The sequence below is a fragment of the Canis lupus genome, chromosome 12 (genome assembly GCF_003254725.2).
Source record: "Canis lupus dingo isolate Sandy chromosome 12, ASM325472v2, whole genome shotgun sequence".
Taxonomy (NCBI): Eukaryota; Metazoa; Chordata; class Mammalia; order Carnivora; family Canidae; genus Canis; species Canis lupus.
Window position 1 is genome coordinate 53,541,842 of NC_064254.1, and position 25,285 is coordinate 53,567,126.

A 25,285-nucleotide genomic window follows, 5' to 3' on the forward strand; every position below is an offset into this window, starting at 1 on the left:
ATATGCAAAAGAATGAATCTGAACCACTTTCTTACACCATATACAAAAATAAATTCAAAATGGATTGAAGACTTAAATATGAGACACGAAACCATAAAAATCCTAGAGGAGAACACAGGCAGTAATCTCTTTGACATTGGCCATAGCAACTTCTTTCTACATATGTCTCTGGAGGCAAGGGAAACAAAAGCAAAATAACTATCAGGGCTTCATTAAAATAAAAATCTTCACTCGCTGGCATTTAAATAAAAACTTGTACAAAGTTAAAAAAAAAAAAGAACGTTGGGTATTTTGACCCATAAATGATTACACTGAAGTTCTGGTTTGTAGTATTATTTATTAGATCATATTTTTAGTGATGTGTAGTATTATTGTAGTTTTTAGTGTTATTTTTAAGGAAGATCAAATATGATTTATAGCATTATTTTTAGGAGATCAAATATGCTTTTTTAAAATACTCACACTGTCATAAGAGTATAGCCACAATGTGTTATAACAGCCATATACCAGGAAAAAAATCTTGCACATGGATTTTTATTTGCTTTTTAAAAAAATGTGCTTATTCTTCTCATACTTCTTGAGTACCTACTAAGTGGTAAGCTTGGGGTTAAACATAGAAGCAAATATTTCCAAAAAGGAATAATAAGTGTCATAATGTAGGTAAATATAAAATAATATGGAAGTACATCTGGAGGATTATTTTGGAAATTACCCCAGGGTTTTTGTCTTGCCCACTCCTGTAACCCATTCCTAACCAGCATCTCCCCAATTCCTTAAGCCAGCTTATATTTTGTGTATCAATCAATTTTTGTTCACTTTTTGTATTCCAAAAGCCTTTAAGCCTTATATCTACTATGATGCTTAATCAAGTATACTGATCTATATAAATTTTCATGGCAGACTTAGCAGCAGTAATAGTAGCAGTAGCTGAGACAGCAACAATATATATCATGTGTTGGAGTCACTGTGACCCAGGTACTTTCTGCCTGTATATATAAGCATCACTTCTTGATTGTTACACAAATATATATATGTAATAACTTGGATTGGAAATTGAAGCTCAAAGAGATTTCACATCATACTCTAGTAGAAAATCAAATATCCCCACTAACATTTTCCCAAAATATTAATATTTTATCCAAGGTATAAGATATTAATAATTATACTAATGCTTATTTTGTATAATATTAAAGTATTGTGATCTGATAAATACATATTTTATTTGTCTCATTAACTATTACACAGCTCCTAAAACCCTTGTGATTTCCTGGTAGAGGTGAAAGGAGCATCTTTTGCTATCCATAAAAGCCCCTGTCAACAAAACCTGATTTTATGCTAATGAGATGATTCTTAGTGGGCCCCCAGATAACTTCAGGATGGGAGCTGGTCACCAGAGGAACCAACCATGTTATTTTCAGGGTTGAAACTTTCAGCCTCATCATCAGACTTCCAAGGAGGAGAGACACTGAATTCGGTCATTAATGGTCACTGATTTAATCAATTTTGTCTATGTAATGGAACCTCCATTAAAAAACCCTAAAAGAAAGAGTGAGAGAGCACCCCATGTCTCATAATTTTCTCTATGAATTTCTTCCATTTAGCTGTTCTGAGTTGTATCCTTTTTATCAAAAGTTCACTCATGTGCCCTTGTAATCAATCCCCACCCCCATCTCTAACCACTAGCAGTCACTGATCTGTTTCCTGTTACAACTTCAAGAAAGTCATACAAGTAAATTCAATCAGTATGTAATTATTTAATGTAAGACAATGCTTCTATATGTCATCTATCTTTTTGAATGTATCATTCATTCATTTCCTTTTATTGCTAAATAGCATTCTATTATATGAGTAGATGTAACAAAGGTTGTTCATCTAATTATAAGATGAACAGTTAATTTCCAAGTTTTTGCAATTCTAAGTTAATCTGCTATAAACATTTATGTGCAGATTATTATTTGGCCATTTGTTATTATATTATTATCTTTTTATTACATTATTTTTATTGACTAAATACCGAGTAGGAGAATTACTAGATTGCATTTCCTGCCTCACTCCTATAATCTGCCATTTTTCCAAGGAAACTTGGCCCCGTTCACTTAAGGAGTTTTGTAGTAAAAACCAAGATCTGGATGCAGGTATGTTTATTCCTACTGAGGTGCTCATTCTGGGCCATCTCAGCTGATAGAGAAAGGAGATACTTGTGTGTATATGAACTCATGTGTATATACCTATTATTAATATGTCTGCATATAACCATCTATGTCTCTGCTAAGCTAAATATGAGTTCATATTAATGTCTCCAATGATAATCCATTACCATATAGATAATTATAGCCTCTTTCTCTTGCATATCTATAATTTCTCAGTCCAACTGTAAGAAACCTGGCACCCATCATCCATTACCTATTTACTTAATTGTTCAAGTCAGTATACATGTAGAGTGGTTTTCAGAATTGTTTACCTGTACACCATGAGAGACAATTTTATCAACTAAAGTACAATGCTCACATCCAACTTTTTTGCCTTTCATTTAATGGTTTTAGACATTTTCAAAACTGTGTAGGTGAATATTCTTTCTCTTAACTACATCAGTGAGGTTATTTTGTGCATTTATAACACAATTGTAATCTTTGTTTAGTCTGGATTCCATCCTGGATCCCTAACTACCTAAAATGACTTATTTTTAAATTTGCATACACTAAGGACTTTGAGATATAAATTTCTATGTTCTTAAAAATCTCTTAAGTTTTTATTTAAATTCTAGTTAACATAAGTATAATATCAGTTTCAGTCATACAATATAGTGATTCAGTACTTCCATACAATACCCAGTGCTCATCACAAGTGCACTTCTTAATCCCCATCATCTATTTCACCCATCCCTTACCACCACCTTCCTGCTGGTATCCACCAGTTTGTTCTCTATAGTTAAGAGTGTGTTCTTGGTATACCTCCTTCTTTTTATTATTTTTCCCCTTTGCTCATTTGTTTTGTTTCTTAGATTCTTAGAGTGAAATCTTATGGTATTTGTCTTTCTTTGACTTATTTCACTTAGCATAATGTTAGCATATTAGCATAATATTAGCATAACGCATACACATAAACATACCCCTTTTTCTTCATCCATTCATCAGGTGATGGATCCTGGGCTGTTTCCATAATTTGGCTATTGTAGATAATGTTGCTGTAAATATCCAGATGCTTGTGTCCCTTTGAACTAGTATTTTTGCATCCTTTAGTTAAATACCCTAGTCTTGCAATTGCTGGATCATAGGATAGTTCTACCTTTAAATTTTGGAACCTCCATACTGTTTTCCAGAGTGACTGTACCAGTTTCCATTCCCACCAACAGTGCAAGAGGGTTCCCATTTTTCCACATCCTTACAACATCTGTTATTTCCATGTTGTTGATTTTAGCCATTCTGAGAGGTGTGAGGTGATATTTCATTGTATTTCTGATTTGTATTTCCCTAATGATCAGTGATGTTGAGGATCTTTTCATGTGTCTCTGCTAGTCATCTGTATGTCTTCTTAAGAAAAAATATCTATTTATGTCTTCTGCTTATTTTTTATTGGATTATTCATTTTGAGGGGTGTCAAGTTTTTTTTTTTTTTTATTTATGATAGTCACAGAGAGAGAGAGAGAGAGGCAGAGACACAGGCAGAGGGAGAAGCAGGCTCCATGCACCGGGAGCCCGATGTGGGATTCGATCCCGGGTCTCCAGGATCGCGCCCTGGGCCAAAGGCAGGCGCCAAACCGCTGCGCCACCCAGGGATCCCGAGGGGTGTCAAGTTTTATAAGTTACTTATATATTTTGGATACTAACCCTTTATCAGATATGTCATTTGTAGATATCTTCTCCCATTCCATTGGTTGCCTTTCAGTTTTGTTGATTGTTTGCTTGACAGTACAGAATTGTTTTATTTTGGTGAGGTCCCAGTAGTTTATTTTTGCTTTTGTTTCCCTTGCCTCCAGAGACATATATAGAAAGAAGTTGCTATGGCCAATGTCAAAGAAGTTCCTGCCTGTGATCTCTAGGATTTTGATGATTTCATGTCTCACATTTAGGTCTTGAATCCATTTTGGAATTTTTTTTGTGCACGGTATAAGAAAGTGGTCCAGTTTCATACTTTTGCTTGTTGCTGTCCAATTTTAATGCACCTTATACTTTTAATTATTCCTCCCAATTTTGATATATGGAGGTTAATAAGTGTTTTAATTTATTTTGTTTTATACAAAATATTTAAATTGTTCCAATATCTAATGTTTCTCAATGTAGTAGATTTCTAATTTATTTTTTTACAAATTAATCTTTCGTCAGAAAATCATTTTCTTGACAACTGATAATAGGGAATCATTTTATGTATAATAAACCACACAGTACAATAATATTTTCAATTGGTAAGATATGTAATACACTTAAAGTCCATCACACATCATAAGGAAAGGAAATAATAGAAAATTATTTTGAAATAGTATGTTATTCTACAGACATATTCCTGTTAGCTTTAGCATGCATCCTAAGTGTCCATGTTTAAAAAGCCTATGTTGCTGTTAATATCCTTCTCATAATTACAACTCAAATACGTTTAGTGAAGAAATAGTATTATAAAAATGAATAAAGGGGAAACGATTAGCTGTAATCCCATTCCCATGTCCCAACCACTGCTAATATATTTTACTGCTTTTCTGTATAATATATATATTTTTTAAAAATGTAGACACTCCTAAAAGAGGCAATAACCAAAATGCTATCATTAAATGAGGAAAATCAAGCCTCTATGCCCATTCACATTGAGAACTTCTCAAACACCTGGAAACTTTACCTACAGTTCACTACATATCAGCTTGTTGCCATAATTTACCTGCTACTTTACATTATAATGACATGGTACAGGAGAGACAAAACTGTTGTTTCCCTGCTGACGATGTAATCAATACACACCTGTTTTCTGCTGGGAAAACTGCAGCAGTAGATGTGGTAGCATTTTAACCTGTTAGACGGTGACAAAGTAGCATGCTGGAAACACATGAATTTGACAAACTTTCACATACTGTTTGCAAATTGAACACAAGCAGTGGGATGCTGGCATATGTTACTATTTCCATGATGACAGATTATGATGCTTCAGGTAAAAGTTAGAAACATTCATAGAAAAGTGGAAGAAACCCAGTCATGAAACAAAGCTATAGGGGTACAAACTTCGTGTTTTCTTAATATATTCCAAATATATCTCATTGTAATATCAAGTTTCTTTTAAAAGAAACTGAATTGGAGCACCTGGGTGGCTCAATCAGTTAAGCATCAGACTCTTGATTTCTGCTCAGGTCACAATCTCAGTGTTCTGAGATCAAGCCCCAGGATAGGCTCTGAATTCAGCAGGAAGTCAGCTTGAGAATGTATCACCCTATCCCTTTGCCACTCCCCCTACTGCACTCTCTTACCTCTCTCTCTCTCTCTCTCTCTCCAAATCCAATAGCATTTTAGAAACTGTCCAAAAATTATTGGTTTTAGAAATTTTTGTATTTCTCTTCATTAATGACAAATAAATTTCAAGTTTTTGTATATTTATCAATACATTGATGATTTGTTAGTTATTTTTCTTCATATGTGGTCACCAAAAATATAAAGGCTACTTATCTTTGAGCTCGAATTAAGAAAAGGTAATCTGAAGACAGTCTCCAACCAAAACATTGCATTTTGAAAGAATTAACTTGGAATCATTTAAAGTTATGATTTTTCACCATACTTTTTTTCTGGAAAAAGAGCACAGATTTTCTAGTTACTCTTTTTTTATCTTGTTTATTTTGTAGATTATATTTTATTATTTTATTTTATTTGGTTATTTGTATTATTTATATAATGTGGCTTTCTCCAATATTAGATAATATAATGTGTTTTTTTAGCATAGGATGCTAATGATTCTAATATGGGTCTGTTTATAGTGGGAAATTGTCAGCGGTACTAGAAGAAAAGAAAGGGGGCGGGGAAACCTGAGATAACCAAATGTATTAGCTTTCCTTTTCCCTTTTACTTTGTATGTAGTAAAAGCAATAAATCACCCAGTGGAAATTAGAGGAAATATGGCTCTGAATATTTCTCTTATCCCTGTTAGACAATAGGCCCCTCCATCATTTCACTTTATAATTTGCTATCTTAATGGGTCAAATAATCATGATGTTGAGTTACCACTCATGTCTCGTGTAAATTCCAGATTTACCTCCTTGGATCGTAGATTCTAACTCCTTATTTTGTTCAAGTATTTTACTCTTATCTGAAACTGTTTTTTATTTATTTGTCTTTGGTTATGTTGAGTTTGTTGTCTTACTTCCTAAAATAAAATGTTAAGAATCCTTAAAGGAAGTGATTTAGCTATCTGATTCCTTGTAGTTCTCAAAATGTCAAGAACTGTGCATGATACATATTACATATTCATCAACACTGGAAGTTATTGGAATGAAGAAATAAATAAGTAAACAAATTATCTAATTAAATTAATTATAGATTATTTAAGAATTCAACACATATTATCAAAACTATGTAACTTTTATTTTGACTAATCTGTGGTTGTTTATATAATCCTCTATCAATGATGAGGATACTGTCAAAATCTAGGCTAAATCTCTAAGGCCACTAAGAAGTTCTAGTCAGTCTTTTTGATAAGAAAGATATTTATCTTCTGTACTTTTTTCCTCCTGAGTTTCATTCAGAGACACAGAAAAAAGCCATAATTTCAAACTTGAATATTCATCAATTTAGATGTGTGTTTATGCTCCTTGAATATTCTATAGTAGTAGAATTAAAGATGGGAGTTCTATTCTTAATTCAGTGTTAAAGAAAATCTCATATAAAAAAATTATTCTTGAAAATACTTTATCAGGGTGACTGGGTGGCTCAGTTGGTTAGGCATCTGACTTTGGCTCAGGTCATGATCCAAGGGTCCTGGGATTGAATCCCACATTAGGCTCCTAGCTTAGCGAGGAGCCCATTTCTCTCTCTGCTTGTTACTCCCCCTGCTTGTGCTCCCTCTCTCTCTCTCTCTCTCTCTCTTTCTGATTAATAAACAAAATCTTAAAAAATACTTTATGAATTCATGTATTGCATTTTTATATACCATCCCACAAAAAAATCCATCCCACCTAAATTTTTCTTCTAGTTTGAAACAGATTATTGTCTCTTCAGTGAAGTATTAGATGATTTAACATTTTCTCATATTTACACTATCAAAGAACATAAAGATACATGTTACATTTTGAAATCTATGCTGATTTCTGGGCATAAGCTAATAGCATAAAAATATAGGAATGGATGCCTACACAACTAAACATACTGTCTTTCAGGAATAGAATTCAACTCCACTTTAATACAACAAGATCCCTTTAAGTCTGCTCTTTTCAAGGATTAGAAACACTGTTTGTCTTTCCTTAAATTCAGAGAATTATTTTAAGATTGAACAAAGCAGCAATAGCAGCTCATAAAGAATCACCCTTAATGCTCCTCCTTCTCTGTGTTCATTCTAATACATTCAGCTGGCCAACCTGTACTTGACTTGTGTTTGGTCCATCCCTACATTCTTAAATCCAAATGTCTTGGGATAAGACTCTGCCAAGGCCTGGCCTACACCATGTGCTCTAACTGACTGCCAGGATTCCCGGCTGCCCTGACAAGCCTGGAGAGACACCCTGTTTTTTGTCTCTCCTGTGAATATTTGAGGTTTCCAAATAAGTGACTCTCAGATAAGTGAAATAGTAGAGTGTCTCAATCATAAACATTATTATTTCTATCCCATTGATACTCGAGGTGATTTCCTCTATGAAAATCCCCAACATCTAAAATATGATACTTTGTTTTAGGTGACAATATTGGCAATAAATATTGACAAACAACCATATAGAGAGTGGACCAACATAATGATAGTTCTTGTAACTATATTTGAGAAGCATTGTCTAAAGAAACCAACAAGTGTGTCCTGGAAAACAAAATATTAATAACATGCTAGTGGTGTCTTAACCTTAAAATGAGAAACACAACTATACACAAGGAATGAGAAATTTTTGTTTAAAAATGACATTCTGTCACTGAACATTCATCAATAAAGAACTCTAACCCTCAGCAAATGCTTACAAAACTCCAAGCACTTGACTATTCTCTGGAGTTGGAATATCAATCCTCAATATCCTCAGGGTCTGGTGTTTAAAATATAAACATGGTGGTTCTGTAAATTGGTTGATTCATAATATTATCCTACAAAGCATTGAAGGAAATATGTGTGGAGTAAATATTTGCATGTAAGCTATTTCATATCACATTTATTTTATTTTATCTTATTTTCCATATTTGTGAGAGATACTGCTGATCATATCAGTCTGCGTTCTGGCCATTTGTGCAAATTGTTCATCTTCCAAGCTATTTTTAAAACCTGAATAATTCCGAAGATATTAAATTCTAAATAATAACAGATTAACATGTTTTCTAGTAATTCTAAATAAGGGAACTTTAAACCCATTTCTTATTTTTATATTTATCAACATTTTGGAGGTTGAATTTGTGGATTAAAGAAGAATATTTCATTTTTGTTGTCAGTTCTCCTGCTTAAATTTGAGCCACTTTTATAACTTGAAATTTTTTAAAAGAATGCCATTAGAGTGATTCTTGCTTTGAGAAATTATATTTACAAGATATGTTCATCCTGACTGCTATGGGATTTATTCATTATAAATAACACATGACAAGACTGTCTGCTGATTATATTTAAAGCACTCAAGAACTTACAAATACGTTTTTCTTTAAAACAATATATAATCCATCATACTTTAACTGCATTTAGAGAAGCTGTGGAATCAGATTACCCACAGCAAAAAAAAAAAGCCAATATAATTGATAAATATTAGTTGTTTACTCTAGAATAAATAATATTTCAATGATCATTTGGCATTTTTGTTTATTATTTGCTTATGGTGAAATGTTAAGCAATTTTAGCAAATATTTGCAAAGGTGAAGTTTTAGAAAACACACACTAAAGGAATATAAAATTATGCTGAAATTGGAAGGTCTCTCTGTCTCTCCCTTTCTTGTGAATACACACACACACATAGACACACATTAATATACAAACATATCTATAACCACAACATATATGTGAAATATGGGTATTTTTCCTGATATCAACTATAGAAAGGGGAGAGAAAAGTAGCTGAGTAAAATAAAAACAATACCTACCTGTAATGACCAGCAAAGAAGATTAGGGATATGAATGCTATCCAGAAAATTAACCAAATTAGAAACTTTGCTCTTCATATCTAATGTATCACTTAATTTTCCACTGTTAAGAAACCATAGATTATTTAATAGGCAATATTCGTCAACTTGTGAAAGTGCAAACAATGTCTGTATATCTTCATTTCCTTTTCTACTTGATAAGTTTGGGAGAGTGGAGTGAGAGACCCAAAGATGAAAATATATAAGGATGTTCAAAGATATTAAGAACATTATGGGGAGACTATCAAAAGATATATATTAAGAGTGTATACAGTAAGCTAGAGTTCATACTACACAGCAATTATATGAGAGAAATATGGTAGGTGGAATTCATACTTATGACTAGTGGATTATTGACTTTCTCCACCAAAGAAAAAAACGTTTATTGCTCTGAGTGTAAAAATATTTACAATAGTTTGTAACTATTTGAATCAAAGGAGTCATAGTACTAACAGTTATGAAGAATATATGTATGCTTTTTAAATATAACACAAATGATTGTTCAATGTATTTGATTTCAGCTTTTTGTGTCCCAAACTATTTCATAAAAGATTTCATTTACATTATCAGAGAAATCATCTCAGATGAAAAGTCTAAAACTAATTTACCAATTGCTAAATGTGCTATAAATTGTCACTTAATAGTAAATATTAAATTGCCACAAGCCTGCTTTTTATTTTAAAACCCAATTTTATGCAGTATACAATTGAAATCTAAACTTTTCTTCTCCTGTCCAACCAAAAACAAGCCAACCAAAAATGCCTTCCTACTTACTCATTCACTTATTCATTCTTCAAATATGTATTGATTGGACATGAGTTTTATGACAAATCCACTTATCTTTAAGTGTGAATTATGTGCCATTCATACTTACTAAACGAAAACCACCAAGTGGGCATCAGTTCTCTCTATTTCTGTAAAAGCAAAATTTATTACTTGTCTGAAGTAGTGAATGCTGTGCAATCTTCATTTTCCAATTTACTAACTCAGAGTTTTTTAAGTTATTCTCATTTCCCATTATGTAACTAGTATCTTATGGGCAGGAAAATGGAATTTTAGTTTCTGTGTTACAAATATGAAGACCCACAATTGTATCTGATATCAAGGATTACCAAACACCAGATATAAAAGACTGGACTTGGGGCACCTGGGTGGCTCAGTGGTTGAGCATCTGCCTTTGGCTCAAGTCATGATCCCAGAGATCTGGGATTAAGTCACACATCAGACTCCCTGCAGAGAGCCTGCTTTTCCCTCTGCCTGCCTCTCTGTGTGTGTGTCTCTCATGAATAAATACATAAAATATTTAAATAAATAAATAAATAAAAGACTGAATGTCACAGAATAACTGGACATTGCTTGTGGTTGTCCTTTAGAAGGGATGATTGTGACTAATGAAACATTGATTTTAGCGTAATTAATGTGTTATATTTTATATTTTAAACATCTGCCTTCGGCTTAGATTATGATCCCAGGGTCCTGGGATTGAGCCTGGCATCTGACTCCACAGGGAGCCTGCTTCTCCCTCTCCCTCTACCTGGCCCTCTCCCTGCCCTCTTCTTGCCCTTTCTCACGCTGTCAAAATATATAAATCAAATCCTTAAAAAAAAAAAAAGTTTGTGCTAATATTTTCAAAGTAAAAGGAATAAATTTTTAAAGAAGGGAAGGTTTTGTATCAGCTTACAATGATATAAATGCCATTTGGAGAGTTACTTTTACAGACAAATGATAAGTAATTGGTAGATATACATTTTCTATCACTTCAGTGACTTTAACAAAAGTAATTTTTCCTGTTCTTTTGATATAAAACATTTTTGGCAAAAGAAATTAAAAATGATAAAATTATAGTAGATACAAAATACAATCAAAAGGCTCAATAAGCAGTTATTTTGCTATAAAAATTAAGATTTCAGGTTAGTTGACAGATTGTTGCACCAAGATAACAATCCATGTGAGTCTATATGGGTATTTAAATATCACATGTAGTAGATATCACATGTGTATTATATCAATAAAATTTTAATAGGTTATTTTTTATCCATATTGAGAAGATTATTAGAGCTTGCTCTTTGAAGTACTAATAACTACATGTTTTTATTTGGGATAACTTCTCATTCCTTGTAAAAAAGAAAAGGAAATTTAATTGTGACTTATGCTTGTGTAGTCCACTATCTGGATGTATCACAGTTTGTTACCCAATCACCAGTTAGACAATTTTTTTTTTAATTTTCAGCAATTATAAATAAAGCTACGATAAACATTTTCATACAGGGTTTTATATGAACAAAATTTTATTTTTAATAATACAGTCGACATCAGTTTAACTTTATAGGAAATTGCCAAGCTTTTTTCTAGAGAGACCATACCATTTTGCATTCCTACTGTTAATGAATGAAAGTTCAAGTAGGTGAGCTTCTATGTCAATGTTTGGTATTTTATTTTTAAAATTTTATTTTAACTCTGGCTTTCCTTTATAAAACACTGTCTAGTGAAAATAATGCGGCCTAACTTGTGGATTTGGTTTCTTCTTTCAAAGCATATCTTTGCCACAAACTATGTAATAAGGTACATGATCTCTCTTTTCTTAAAAAAATAATATTTATCTTACTATTAATAATAAATATATTTAATTATAATATAATGATTGTCTTATAGCATAGATGATAATATCTTTGAACAGTGCACACTTATTTTCTAAAATATAGAAGTTATATATCTATTTTACTTTTGAGGTTTTGAGGTTTTTTTTCTTTTAATTGTTATATGATCTCTTAAGAAATGCAAGGGAAACTTGTTCAGGAAAACTTGCATTTGGTCTTCACATACAGTGATTGGAAGGCAAGCATAAACAGCATATATTTATTTATTTATTACTTTTTTAAGATTTTATTTATTTATTCATGAGAGAGAGAGAAGGCAGAGATATAGGCAGAAGGAGAAACAGGATCTCGCAGGAAGCCTGATATGGGACTTGACCCCAGGACCCCAAGATCATGCCCTGAGCCGAAGGCAGACCCTCAACCACTGAGCCACCCAGGCATCCCAAGTGCATTGATTTAAAACATGTTATTAAAAACATTACTAGAAAAAAAAATAAAAATAAAAATAAAAAATGAAGACATTACTAGATTAATCCTGATAATCCAAATATGCATACAAGTACTGGATTTGAGTTTGTATGCAAATATAAATATAATACTTATATACACATTTAAACTTTTTATTTCTCTTTTAATAATGACAATGATAAAGAGTTTTTCTTTAGGCTTTTTGCACTTAAATGCATCATTCATTGACTTCTAGCTAATAATATTGAAAATATACTGGTTGTGAAATAAAAAAATATTACAAACTATGTGTTGTACTTAAGAACTATATGTGTATATGCATCTCAAAGCATAATCTATATATAGAAAATGTCCTAGTTGCTTGTAATTGGATCATATTCTACAAATAGGAGACTATGGGTTGGAAGACTATATTTCAAAAGCTAATTGCTATTGTCCACATGAATTCAATCAATAATTAAATGTAATAAAATGTAAGTTTCTTTACTCCTAATTTTAAAAATTATCAATAATTTTAGAGCTGTTAAATTGCATATACAGCTATAATGTGAAAGTAAACAGCTATAAGTGAGCACACAGCTAAATGCAATAGTGTATTTTTAAAAAGGTACACTTAAATTTGCTGGTAAGTTTTATAACCCACTATCATTTTATAGTTATGCAAACTAATAGAAAAGCATTCATATCTCATGCTTCAGCACTTGAAGAATTATTGGTGTAAAATAAAATAATTACTTACAATTTTTATATTGCATTCACAGAATTACTTTTATAGACATAAACAGCACAATTAAGTTTTAATTACTGGTACAAGTAAAATGATTACTTGTTCAGTTTTGCAAAATTACTTTAAAATATTTGTTTTTAAGACCCTCTTTCACAAAAGTAAAATATTTATAAGCAAGGAAAAATTACATGTTGCAATACTTTTTCTTTGTAGGTTTCTTATAAATAAGTTCCATGGCATTAATACTATAATACTTTTTTATATTGATTTAACTTAATTTAATTTAGTCCACTAATTATTTAAGCCTGTCCATAAACCTTTTTTAGGTGAGGGATTTTTTTTACATTTTTAAGTTTTAATTTCAGTATAGTTAGCATACAGTGTTATTTTAGTTTCAGGTGTACAATATAGTGATTCAGCAGTCCTGTACATTACTCAGTATTCATCATGATAAGTGTACTCCTTAATCCCCATCACCTATTTCACCCACCCCCCCTCTATTATCAGTTTGTTCTCTATAGTTGAATCTGTTTCTTATTTTGTCTCTTTTCTTTTTTCTTCTTTTTTTCTTTTTCTTTTCTTTTCTTTTCTTTCTTTTCTTTTTTCTCCTTTTCTTCTTTTCTTTTCTTTTCCTTCTTTGTTTTGTTTCTTAAATTCCACATATGAGTGAAATCATATGGTATTTGGTCTTTCTCTGACTGACTTATTTTGCTCAGCATTATGCTTTCTAGCTCCATCCGTGTCATTGCAAATGTAGATTTCATTCTATTTTATGACTGAAAGATATTCCTCTATTTATGCCACCTCATTATCTATTCATCTACTAATGGACACTTGAGCTGCTTCCATAATTTGACTATTATAAATAATCCTGCAATAAACATATGGCTGCAGGTACCCCTTTGAATTAGTGTTCTGGTATTTTTTGATAAATACCTAGTAGTGCAATTACTGGAGTTGGGTAGTTCTACTTACAACTTTTTGAGGACCTCTATGCTGTTTTCTACAGTGACTGCACCAGTTTTCATTCCCACCAACAGTGTACAAGGGTTCCTTTTTCTCTACATCCTCACCAACACTTGTTTGTTCTTGTTCTTTTGATTTTAGCCATTCTGACAGGCATAAGTTAATATCTCATTGTGGTTTTGATATACATTTGCCTACATCTTTTCATGTGTCTGTTGGCTGTATATGTCTTATTTGGAGAAATGTCTGTTCATGTCTTTTGTTTATCTTTTAATTGGGTTATTTGTGAGGTTTTTTGGTGTTGAGTTGTATAAATTATTTATATATTTTGTACACTAACCTTTTATCAGATATGCCATTTGCAAATAATTTCTCCCATTCAGGTTGCCTTTTAGTTTTGTTGACTGCTTTCTTTGCTGGCAGAAGCTTTTTATTTTTATGTCATCCCAATACTTTATTTTTTGCTTTTATTTCCCTTGCTGGAGGAAACACATCTAGAAAAATGCTGCTATCGTTGAGGTCAGAGACATTACTGCCTGTGCTCTTTCCTAAGACTTTCATGGTTCCAGGTCTCACATTTATGTTTTTAATCCAGTTTCATTCTTTTTCATGTAGTGGGCCCGTTTTCCCAGCACCATGTGTTGAAGAGATTGTCTTCTTTCCTCCTTTGTGGAAGATTAATTGACCATATAATTGTGCATTTATTTTTGGGTGTTCTCTTGATCTATGTGTCTATTTTGATAGCAGCGTCAGTGCCATACTGTTTTGATTACTACAGCTTTGTAATAGAACTTGAAGCCTGGGATTATGATTCCTCCAGTTATTGTTGTTTGTTTGTTTGTTTGTTTCTAGACTGTTTTTGGCTATTCAGCATCTGTTTTTTGGTTCCAGACACATTTTAAGATTGTTTGTTCTGTGAAAAATGCTGTTGGTATTTTGATAGGGATTGCATTAAATCTGTAGATAGACATTTAACAATATTTATTCTTCCAACCCCTGAGCATGGAATGTCTGTCTCTAACCTTTCGAAGAGGCTTAGTTTTCCTGCATTTCATCCCAAATTCCTGTGTAAGATCCTAAAATACACAGCAAAATACTGTATAAAAACTCTTAAAGTTTGTTTTGTTTTGTTTTTGCTTCCTCATTTCACATTCATCGACAATTCACCTCTATCAGAGTTGCTTTTACTTGTCAGAATTTCTGTGCCTGGTTTTCACTAAGATTAGCAAATTATTTCATTAATATTTTTTTAAAGATTTTATTCATTTATTCACGAGACACAGAGAGAGAGAGAGAGAGAGAGAGAGAGAGAGAGAGAGGCAGAGACATAGGCAGAGAGAGAAGCAGGCTCCATGCAGGGAGCCAGATGTGGAACTCGATCCGGAGACTCCAGGACCACGCCCTGGGCTGAAGGCAGGCACCAAACCACTGGGCCACCCAGGGATCCCCCATTCATTAATAATTTTTAATTGCTTAAGACATTATTTTTAAAATTCTACTTTTGCTCTTTCAGGGCTTTAGTGATAAAAATATTTTTGATATTTTAAAATCCCATTTGCTTTTAAATAATACCTCTACCTTCAGTCTATTTGTTCTCAATTAGAAAATTCTATGTGAAGAACAATTACTTTGTATATTTCCATTTTTTGAACTTGTCTACATTTTTAATTGTCGTTCAGTGATATTGGATAATATTAATTCTTGATGATTTGAATCTCTTGTTAAATAAATTAGTTAAATAATATATAAGACTTAAAAATACTACAGTGTTTCCTAGATTTTATTATTGAAAATACTCTGACCACATTACTTATGGTGGACTCTACCAGATGTTGAATGCAGTGTTTATCAAATTATTGCTCATCATGGTTTTTGCCATATCTATTTATCACTAATATCTTATTTCTACATGTGATCCAGAAGATTACAACTGTATGCATAGAAATTCAGAGACAAGAATGTAATTGAGCTTCCCTCATTTCTGTAAGCCCAGCATCTGAATAGTTATGTGGGAAGATTAAGTTGAAACAGTTTTGAAGCTCTCATAGACATACCTAACCACCAGTTCTATAATTCAGGTCATAAGAACAAGTGGGAATTTTAAAACATTCCTACAGGAGTCTCTTCCTAAGCAAAAATATCCATGAAATTATAACTTTTATATTCTGATGAGTACACCTAAGTAAGTAGTAAGTATATCAAAATGCTCATGATTTTTCATGTAAAAGTATCTCACGTAATGTAAGGAATACTAACCAAAACAATTGTAAATGGAAAGAATTCATAGAATTTTTATCACCACCTTCTAATTACTTTCATCTTATTGTATTACATCAGTACCAAATAGAGTATAAGTCTATACATTTTGTTAAAATGATCCCTGGGGACATACATATCCTAGCCTTACTATTTTATCAGTAATATTTGCATATAAATATCATAGCCTTATATTTTATGAACCATATTTATCTTTTGATGAAAAGAATTATAACTATTTCTCTTATTCTTTGTATTATTGGGATATAGCATATTGCTAAGTTGTAATAGACATGGAAGATACATTTGCTGAACTGAATTCTAAAATAAATTCAAATTTTAAAAACATAATAAAAATATTTGTAATGCTGGGGTGCCTGAATGGCTCAATCAGTTGAGCATCCAATTATTGACTTTGGTTGAGGTTATGATTTCAGGGTTGTGAGACTGAGCTCTGCATTCCGGCTCTACACTCAGCAGGGAGTTTGCTTTAGGCCCTTTCTCCCTTTCCTTCTACCTCTCCCTCCATTCACACAGGCTTTCTCTCTCTCTTAAAACCAATCAATCTATATATCTTTAAAAACTATTTTTAGGGATCCCTGGGTGGCGCAGCGGTTTAGCGCCTGCCTTTGGCCCAGGGCGCGATCCTGGAGACCCGGGATCGAATCCCACATCGGGCTCCCGGTGCATGGAGCCTGCTTCTCCCTCGGCCTGTGTCTCTGCCTCTCTCTCTCTCTCTCTCTGTGACTATCATAAATAAATACATTAAAAAATTAAAAAAATAATAATTTGTCTAAAAAAAATAAATAAAAAATAAAAACTATTTTTAATACTATAATATGGCACTCCAGTTTGTATATATACATATAATCATATAAACACACTCTATTTTCATTATGTACATGTACTCTTGTAGTACTTTAATTACAATGCAAATTTCCCATCCCACATATTTTTTCTTGTTCACTTTTTTACTTTATATCTATATTTTATGTATTTCCTTTCTTTCCCTTTTTCTTTTTCTTTCATCTCCCTCTCTCCATTTCTTTTCATGATTCCTCAAATATCAGTCCAGGGAGTTCTACAAATCCCTGAGGTATATCTAAGAGATTCTGATATAGTAGGTCTGCAGAAATCCTAAAAGAAATGGAGTTTTGCAAATATCTCCGGTGATTCTAATGCAGATGGTCACTGTACAAAACTTTGGGATACACTGTAGTTCTAAAAGGGAGATGAGTAATTTTTGAAAACTAAATAATATGCTAGTGAATCATTTTGGTAAAGTTTATTATAAGTTTAAAATATTACACCATTAACATAAGAGATCAATAAATAGATAAATTAACATAAATTAGAAATATACTAGTCTCTCACAACTTTGATGTTTAGCTTGTTTTATACAATCGGTAGAGAACTTGGCTGAGAAATATAATGCCTGAAGTAAAATTAATTTAAGAAGACCAATAACATGAGTGAACCTTTAATGTGAGCAACAACATCACTACCAAAAATAGCAAGATAGTAAATACAAAATGATATCAATAATATTTTATATATGTTAAAGGCATAACAGTGGATTCTTCATATCATAATTTTGATTCTGCAGGAGAATGTGTCTTTTTTCTCTGCATAAACTTAAGTTCTGTTTAAATGTGAGAATTGGATATGCTAATTCTCCAAGATTCTCCAAGATGACTTCTGGCCCAGGGAACCTAGGGAATGTGGATTCAAACTTTCCAAGCCTGCCACTATTGTATGTGCCATTGTGATACTATAATTACAACAGCTATTTTTCTATAATCCTATATATATTCTCCTATATTTGGGAGATCATACACACACACACACACCACACACACATAAACATATATGTTATCCTATCTAAGAATATATATATATATATATCAAATCTTCTCCTTTATTTAGTGAAATATGGAAAACTAATAGAGTGATTTAGTAGTGACCAAGATGGCCTTTACATTTTCCTCAGCTTGAGTAATCTTTAGAGAGTTTTTTTTCTTTCTATAATTTTCAACTTCCCTTTTCCTAGAACATTTACTTTAGAAAAATTGCAATTGTAAATTCTTTCTCTGCCCCTTTGAGATGTATTTCTCTCTAAGCCTCTTTGTAGTTTTACAGTCCACACATGTCTTTCTCAAGGACCTGGGAGCCATCCATTTGAAATATAATCATAAAGGAAGAAAGCTTCTTTACCTCCCAGTCTCTGGGAGAAGATAGAACCTTGCTTTGACAAGTATCGATTGGCAAATAGATAACCTACCTAATCTTATACCTATAAATCTCCTCCTGAATATATCCTCTAGAACTTTTCTACTAGCTTATCCTTACTGCTTCTTGTTTTGGGGAATTGAGCTCAAACCCTGTCCCTTATTACAACAGTCTTGAATAAAGTCTCCCTTACCTTTTTAATTCTGTGTAATGCAATTTTTTGACATTAGTATTTACTTCTTTATGTTACAAGAAAATGTACATTACCAAGAAAACCTTAAAATATAAAAAAATAAAAATAAATCAATATGTTGTATTGTACGATATCTAGCTACTCAGTTGCTGTCTAATTAGACTTATAATCACTAATGAATCTCTCATTACAGATAACAGTTGGTATTGATGTATCATTTTAACTTATCTCTGTAGTTTTCGTGTGTCATAATAATCTCTACCAATAGCCTCTTTCGATGTTTGACATTTATATTATCATTACTTCCTACTTCAAACGGGTATGTAAGATATAAAAATGGTGAGATAATTTGTGCTTTTTTGGAAAAGTGTATAATTATTATTATTCTCTAAGCCTCAGTTTTCTGATCTACAAATGTTCTCTTTTTAAAAAAAATCATATATAGAAAGAGAGACAGAGAGAATAGTTGATCCACAATGTTACATTAGTTTCAGGTATACAAAAAAGTAATTCAATAACTCTATACAGTATACTATGCTCACCACAAATATATTATCTGTCATCATGCAACCCTATTACAATAGCATTGGCTATATTCCCTATTTTGTGTCTTTTATTCCCATGACTTATTCATTCCATAACTGGAAACCTGTATCACCCACTCACCTTTGCCCATCCCCCTATCACCCTCCCCTCTGGCAACCATCAGTTTGTTCTCTGTATTTATAGGTCTGATTCTGCTTTTTGTAGTTTATTCATTTGTTGTTAGATTCCACATATAAATGAAATTATATGCTATTTGTCTTTCCTTGTCTGACTTATTTCACTTAGCATAATACTCTCTAGGTCCATCCATGTTATTGTACGTGGCATGATCGCATCCTTTTGTGTTTTTATGGGTATGTAATATTCCATATTATTATTACTATATTATTCTATATATATTTCTCACATCTTCCTTATCTATTCATCTATCAATGGACACTTAGGTTGCTTCCATATCTTGGCTAATATATATAATGCTGCTATTAACATAGGAGTGCATATATCTTTTGAATTTTTGTTTTTATTTTCTTTGGGTAAATACTGAGCATCAGAATTATTGAATCCTATAGTATTTCTATTTTTATTTTTGAGGAACCTCCATACTGTTTTCCATGAATGAAACCATCAACAAAACAAAGTGCCAACCTATTAAATGAGAGAAGATATTTACAAATGATGTGTCCAATAAAGCATTAATATCCAAAATATAAAAGAACTTATTCAACTCAACACCAAATCACAACAAAACAAAAGGCAAATTATCTAATTAAAAATGGGCAGAAGACCTGAATTGACATTTTTCCAAAGAAGACATACAGAAGGCCAACAGATACATGAAAAGATGCTCAGCATCACTAATCAGAGAAATGCAAATCAAAGCCACAATGAGTTATCATTTTACCTTTGTCAAAATGACTAGAATCAAAAAGAAGGAACAACAAATGTTGGCAAAGATCTAGAGAAAAAGGAAACTTCATGCACTCTTGTTGGGGATGTAAATTGGTATAACCACTGTGTAAATGCTCTTTCAAAGGTTGAAGATTGAGGTGATTTATATCATAAACACTTTATATGTTATTTTAAAAATATAATAAGAATATCTTATTAAAAAGTCGTGGCTATTCAAAAAATATATAAAGTTGATTCATTGTATCAAAGGGATATGTATTCATCATGCCCTACTTTTAAAGCATTATCAATTAAATCATTTATCATTTTCATTTTTTATAGACCTGATCATAATATTCCTAACAGAAAGGAAATAATTAGAATTAAAATTACTTGAATTAATATAATTTCTTTCTTAGTATAAATTCTAAGGGTATCATCAATGTATTTGAATAACATTCAGATCATTATAAGACAAAAGCAACCATAAGTTGGCATATAAATCATAATATGATGGCATTAATCATATTATGGGGGAGCAATTAAGTTTCAGTATGTAAAGAAGTGCTCTGGGAAATTTAAATTTCTTTTATAACCTCATTATATTAACATTTAGCAATATAGTTGAAGCACATATTCACAGCTTAGGGCTTCCTTGATCTACTATAAAAATGGTTTAATCTTTGAAAATGGGTTATATAGCCATACTTTTACAAATTTTCCTCATGAGAATGATCTTTTTCCTAACTTGAAAAAAAAAATACCTCCAGTATGTAAAAATAATTAAAACATGCACTTAACAGGCATGCAAAAACTTAACAAAAAAAGCAAAACAACTTTTACTCTTCCTTTTTTTTAAAAGATTTTATTTATTTATTCATGACAGACACATACAGAGAGAGAGAGAGAGGCAGAGACACAGGCAGAGGGAGAAGCAGGCTCCATGCAGGGAGCCTGACTGTGGGACTCGATAACAGGTCTCCAGAATCATACCCTGGGCTGAAGGCAGGCACCAACCGCTGGGCCATCAGGGCTGCCCATACTCTTCCTTTCTTAATATATACCAATTCACTTATCTTCTAACTTCCCCCCACATTTTTCATAAGTAGGGCTCAATATTCGCATCCAGTTTATTCTCAAAGTTTCTCATTCTTTTGGCTTTACTTATTGGAATATATGATAAGTCACAGCTATCATATACTACCATACACTGTGTGTGGAAATCCTAAAATATCTGCCCAATAGAAAATTTATTCAAATTCCCATTTAGGCAAAATCCTTAGTCACTAAATATTGAGCCTTTAAAATAAAATCAACTTTCAACTAAAGCAGGGTCTATTGGATTGTTCCTGGATCCTATAATTCTCCAACATCAGGAGACTTCCCAGAAAAGAAGCTGGAAACCAAATAAAAATCCTTGTGCTGTCAGTCTCCGGTAGGAAAGACGAGTCAATGTGACTGTTTATTGGTTTTTTTCCAAAGCAAATGTTTGTTCTAGTAAAATTATAGTCTTTCTTCCCATAAAAATATAACTGCCTTTTATATTCAAAACATTTTAGAAGCTATATTTCGTAATAAAAATGACATTAACAGTAAACAGTTGTTAATATCACATTTATCAGATTTTGTATGTTAAGTTTATCTATTTTAAACTTCTTATATCGAAGAAAATAAATATATATCCTTACTTGTACCTAAAAATATCTTTTTACATTCAACTTCATATATTTACTTTGATTTCCTCATTTTTTAATAATAGGCTCTAACATTTAAAAAAAAAACAATTTCTTACAAATTTGCCTTCCATAAAAGTGCATGGAAGCTTAAAATATTTCCTCCTTTTCCAAATATCCATGTTGAAATGTATATAAAGTATTGGTGCGTATAATTAAAACAGTATAAAATATTGAAAATGATAAAATCAGTATATCTGCTTACTGGATTCATTTCTATAACTTTCAATATAATATAAAATCTTTACAAAATGCAAACTTTAATATATAACATTTGATTCTGTGGCAGTGATTCCAATAATTTATCTGTTACTTATATCATGTGCATTGATAATACTGTAAATTAATAAAAGGAATCTAGGTCATTACCAGGGGGAAAAAAAGAAGGTGCAATGAAGATGAAGTGTGGCCATGATGAGGTGTAGAGACATTGACAAGTTCAATGATTTCTTCCTTGAAAATAAAATTACAAATGATTCAAGAGTGATAAAAATTCAGCATTCTGTTTTGTCCATTGCTAATTTCATTCCTAAATTGTGGGTTGGAATAACCATATTACTAATATGATGGTCATCATTTAATTACATTGGACATACATTTTGATTTTTCTCCATTTAATATAGAAAATTGCTTTGGCTAAAATATGTCCATTTTTTTCTATTTTTAAAGTGTAGCCTCTGTGTTTTAATCCATAATCTCCTAAAGTATTGAATTACGTGGTTTGGCTTTACACTACTTGAAGATTAAGCATTTCCTTTACTTCCTTTTAAATTAACCTTCCATTAGTTTTTGAATGATCTCTCCTTCTTATATTATGGAATAGAATATAAAAAAGGATCTTATCAATTTTGCTATACACTTCAAAATCTTAACTCAATTATATTCACTCTATCTCTTCACATTTCCAGGCTAAATAATCTTAACTTCCCCACTTTTCCTTTTGTATATGTGTAAGTTTCATTCTACTTTAATCATCTTACGTGTCCTTTTGTGAACTCTTTCATCCTTATCTTACCCCAGGGAATGTATCCTAACTAAGACAGTGCTTCATATTGGAAGATTCTATATATAATTATAACATACATTAGTGCTATTAATTTGCATTTATATACCATTTCATTTATGCAAAGTGCTTTCAGTTTATCTTTACAATATTGCTAGGAACTTATTAGCATATGTGCTTGGAAAGAGAAAGTACAAAGAGGTTGAAACTAACCCCAAATCACTAACAGTACATCTAAATTATTTTTGAGACGACAGAAAATGAACCTTTTTGTTTAAAAAAATATTTTAAAAAAGCTAATTTTATTGATAGAAACTTACTAAAAGTCGTTAATTTTCTGGCAATAGAAAGAACAAGTGGACAAAATGACAAATTTGTTACAATATTCTTTTTAAACTAGAAAGACTACTTGTTTAGGGTATATGAGAATGACTTAGAAAAGTATAACTTTGTCGAGTGTAAAATCCTTTAACAAAAGGATAATGAATTTCCAATATTTTAAAAATTAAAAAACACTCAAAATTAATTGAAGTGTCTTGAATCTAGCAAATACCATCAGGAATATAGATTTCTGTTTTAAATCTTAGGAAATAACTCCCCTTCATTTTTATGTGCATTAGAGGAGCCTGTTCTGATTATTTGAATTACACAATTCTGTTTTAGACTTTTGGCTTAATGGAGATTTACCATATTAATCCCTAGACTTTCTTTCTCTCAGATTAGGTGTAATGTCTGAAATTAAGGTCCAATATTATGTACAGTCTTGACTGGTGAAATTGTTCCTCAAATGACCTAACCAAAAGCTTAATGTCTTCTCTCTGCTCCTGTGTATAATATCCCCTAGACCAAACAACAATAACCACTTCATCATCAAATAGACCAGCTAAAATCTCTGCTTATAATTAAGTAGCAAGCTTCAGTTCCATGCCGACCCACAGAATAGTTTAAACAAGTCCAACACATCCTCCTTTGGGAATCAGGAGACACCTTACCCTCTTGTGAGTCTGCTTCCCACAGCCCCTGGTTCTTCATTATGTTCCAGATTGCCACACTTGTGTGGTCCTGCCTGGAGTGCAGTGTCCTCCTTTCCTGAGCTGTGAGTGTATGTGACTCATAAACCTCTGTGTATCTTATCTATCCAATGTCAGATATCATGTTTCTGGCCATTTCTATAATCCCAGAGTGGGCATCACTCCTTCCCTGAAGGGGTGTATAGGAGGAAGTAATAATGACAATTCTTGCATCACTGGACACAGTGTCCACCAATGAAAGATAGCCAAAAGGAGTATTTCATATGTTAGTATGCTTATATGTCACAGTGATTTAAAAAAAACTGTGAAGTGTGTGCATTTACAAATAAGCATAGAGGTTTTCCAAGAATCTCCTTCTTTCTTTCTTTCTTTTCTTTTTTTTTTAATCTACAGTCCTCTAGGGAAGCAGTGTTTGAAAATCAATTTCTTACAATAAAATCAGATTCTTAGGGCATTTCCTGGTTTTCCACAGTATCCAAATTTCAATATTCATAAGAACCTTTGTGAAAAGTGGCTAATTTTAGTTTGGCATGCAGAAATACTACAAGGAGAAAGCAAAGATTATTCCCGAAGTAGAAACAAGAAAAGGCTATTCATAAGTACTAAACTTATTGCGAAGATTCTTTGTGGCAAAAGAAATAGAGCATTTTCTCAATCTTTGCAATAATTAAAGGGACAGATATTATTTCCTCATTTAAAACATAGAGAATAGCTGATTTAAAAAATATATTTATTTATTTGACAGCACACAAGCAGGGAAAAGGGAATCAGGCTCCCTGCTGAGCTAGGAGCCTGATGTGGGACTTGATCTCAGGCCCCTGGGATCATGACCTGAACTGAAGGCAGATACTTAACCAGCTGAACCACCGAGGTGCCCTAGAAGAGCTGATTCTGAGAAGATGTCTCCTTCTCAAAATTTTACTGTTAGTGAACACCAGTACCCTTTTCTGTTTATTTAATAAATCCACATTTATTTTTTATTATGCTAGAAAAAGCAAAAATCACAAAAAAAGAAAGAGAGAGAGAGAGAGAAGAAAGGAGGGAGGGAGGGAGGGAGGGAGGGAGAACACAGATTAGGGAAAATCAGTTTTGTTCCTTTTTTAAAAATAGGAATAGCTTACACTATGAATATAGGGTAATTCTAGTACAATTTTTAAAATGAATCTTCCACTCAATACCCCCAAACAAAAAAGCCAGTCAAGAAATGGGCAGAAGATATGAGTAGACATTTCTCCAAAGAAGACATACAAATGGCTAACAGATATATGAAAAAATGCTCAATCACTCATTACCAGGGAAATACAAATCAAAACCACAATGAGATACCACTTCACACTGGTCAGAATGACTAAATACAGAAAATAACAGATGTTGGTGAGGATGGGGAG

The 25,285-nt window shown here is 32.2% G+C and overlaps 1 long non-coding RNA gene across 1 annotated transcript in view; it reads right to left on the minus strand.

The window, feature by feature from the left end:
- LOC112658726 (uncharacterized) overlaps positions 1–24,061 on the minus strand; it is a 33,400-nt gene extending 9,339 nt beyond the window's left edge. Inside the window, exon 1 of the long non-coding RNA XR_003135920.3 lies at positions 23,859–24,061. This is a non-coding gene — a long non-coding RNA (uncharacterized LOC112658726). The remainder of the gene's footprint in view (positions 1–23,858) is intronic.
- Positions 24,062–25,285: the final 1,224 nt, after the last annotated feature.